The sequence below is a fragment of the Hemiscyllium ocellatum genome, chromosome 29 (genome assembly GCF_020745735.1).
Source record: "Hemiscyllium ocellatum isolate sHemOce1 chromosome 29, sHemOce1.pat.X.cur, whole genome shotgun sequence".
Classification (NCBI taxonomy): domain Eukaryota; kingdom Metazoa; phylum Chordata; class Chondrichthyes; order Orectolobiformes; family Hemiscylliidae; genus Hemiscyllium; species Hemiscyllium ocellatum.
This window is the reverse complement of record NC_083429.1, coordinates 21,402,731-21,405,451: the sequence shown is the minus strand read 5'-3', so window position 1 is coordinate 21,405,451 and position 2,721 is coordinate 21,402,731.

Here is a 2,721-nt window from a genome sequence, read left to right as displayed (position 1 = left end):
AGGGAGAATGTGAAAACTCCACACAGTCACCTGAGGCAGGAATCGAACCCAGGTCCCTGGGACTGTGAGGCAACAGTGCTAACCACTGGGCCACAGTGCTGCCCCATTCTATTTCATAGAGTCATACAGCACAGAAACAGACCCTTTGGTCCAACCAGTCCACACTGACCATAATTCCAAACTAAACTAGTCCCATCTATCTGCACTTGGCCCATATCCCTCCAAACCTTTCCTATTCATGTACTTATGTAAATGTTTTTTAAACATTGTAACTATACCTCACATCCACCCTTTCCTCCAGCAGTTCATTCCAACATGAACCACTCTCTGTGTAAAAACATTGCCTCTCTTCCTTTTTAAATTTTTCACCTCTCATCTTAAAAATATGCCCAGTATTGAACCCCTCCCCCCCACCACAGGGCAAAGACCTTTCTCATTCACCTTAACTGTGCCCCTCATGATTTTATAAATGTCTATAAGATCACTCCTCAACCTCCTACCCTCCACTGAAAAAGGTCCCAGCCTATCCAGCCTCTCCTTATAACTCTAATCTTCCACTTTCAGCAACATCCAAGTAAAGCTTTTCTGAAGCATCTCCAGTTTAATAATATCCTTCCTAGAACACAGCAACCTGGACCAGACACAGCACTCCAGAAGAGGCCTCTCCAATGTCCTGTACAACCTCCACATGACGTCCCAACGCCTGTATTCGAAGGTCTGAACAATGAAGACAAACATACTAAATACCTTCTTAACCAGCCTGTCTCCATGTGACACCAAAGAATTCACAGTCCCCAAAAAAAAACAAACTCTTCCACCAGCTACAGTTAACCAGCTGGGTCCTCTATATATCACTGACTCTGAGTTCCTCGGTTTCCTGGGCTGGCTTCTCCTCCTCTCGGGAAAAAGACCAGCCCCTCAATGAATGTTCTGGCAATGATGGATGTCGCGCAAGTGATGGGTGCAACTGTCATTGATTTCCATGGGGATAAAGGTGAAGGCATACATGGTGGAGGTGACAGCCTTGTGGTCTTATCACTGGACTGTTAATCCAAAGACCAGGTAATGTTCTGGGAACCTGGGTTTGAATCCCACAATAGGAGAAAGTGAGGACTGCAGATGCTGGAGATCAGAGCTGGACATGTGTTGCTGGAAAAGCGCAGCAGGTCAGGCAGAATCCAAGGAGCAGGAGAAACGACGTTTCGGGCATGAGGAAGGGCTGAAGAAGGGCTCATGCCCGAAACGTCGACTCTCCTGCTCCTTGGATGCTGCCTGACCTGCTGCGTTTTCCCAGCAACACATTTTCAGCTTGAATCTCACAATGGCAGGAGAGTCTAAAAGATGACTACAAGTGAAAAACCCATCTGGTTTACTCATGTCTTTCACGGAATGAAACTGCCATTATTACCTAGTCTGGTCTACATGTGATTCCAGACCCACAGCAATGTGGTTGACTCTTAACTGCTCTCTGGGCAATTAGGGATGTGTAATAAATGCTGGCCTAGCCAGCGACACCCTCATTCTGTGAATGAATGAAAACAGGTTTGTACAAGGATTGGTATGCTTGAAAAGTCTGCGATGTGATGAAGCAATCTTGGAGGGTAGAGTGAGGGTGGCACAGAGTTTGGAGATTCTGCAGTTATACTCACCTTTATTGACCAGATTCACTTCTGAGAGCACTTCCTGTGCAATGAGCCCTAAAACTGATTCCAGTTACACCTTTGTTCTGACGACTTGTGTTTTCGGTCTGTTACTGGAGAAGAGGACTGCACTGCGATTGCTCACTGCCTCCAGCAGTGCACCAGGCCAGGAAATAAATAGAGAAAATAGGAGCAGGAGTAGGCCATTCAGCCCTTCGAGCCTGTCCCACCATTCAATATGATCATGGCTGATCATCCAACTCAGTTTCCTGCTCCCACTTTGTCCCTTTACGCTTTGATCCCTTCAGTCCTAAGAACTCACCAGGAAGACTGGAATGTGTGAGTTGGAAGTACAGGAGTCCTCTGTGGCCATTCCCCTCTCAAAGGGATAGACTGTATTGGATGGCTGTTGGGGGGAATGGCCTCTCAGGGAAAAGCAGCAACAGCCAAGTTTGTGATAACATGGCTGTCTCTGCTGCACAGGAAGGGAGTAGTAAGGCTGGGAGAGCTTTGGTGATAGGGGTCTCAACTGTAAGGGGAATGGTGACAGCAAGCAAGACTCTCGAATGGGATGTTGCCTCCTTGGTAACCAGGGTCAGGGGTGTTGCAGAGCAGCTGCAGGGTATTCTGAGCAGGGAGGGTGAACAGCTGGCAGTCATGATACATGTTGGTGCCAACTACATGAGTTAAAAAAAAGGAATGAAGTCCCGCAGCAGGAACGCAGATGGTTAGGGAGTAAATTAAAGAGGAAGATAACCAAGGTTTTAATCTCCAGATTACTTACTTACTTAGAGTGGAATGGTGACACAATAGTTAACACTGCTGCCTCAAGGCACGAGGTACCCTGCTTCAATTCCAGCCTCAGACGACTGTCTGTGGGAAGCCTCCACATTCTCCTTGTGTCTGTGCGGGTTTCCTCTGGATGGTCCAGTTTTCTCCAGTAAGGTTAATGTGCAGGTTACGTGCACATGTGAAATGTGGGATTGCGGACATACAGTAGTGGGCTGAGTCTGTGTGGGATGCTCTATTGAGGGACTCAACAAGCCAAATGGCCTCTTTCCACATGGTAGGGGATTCTTTG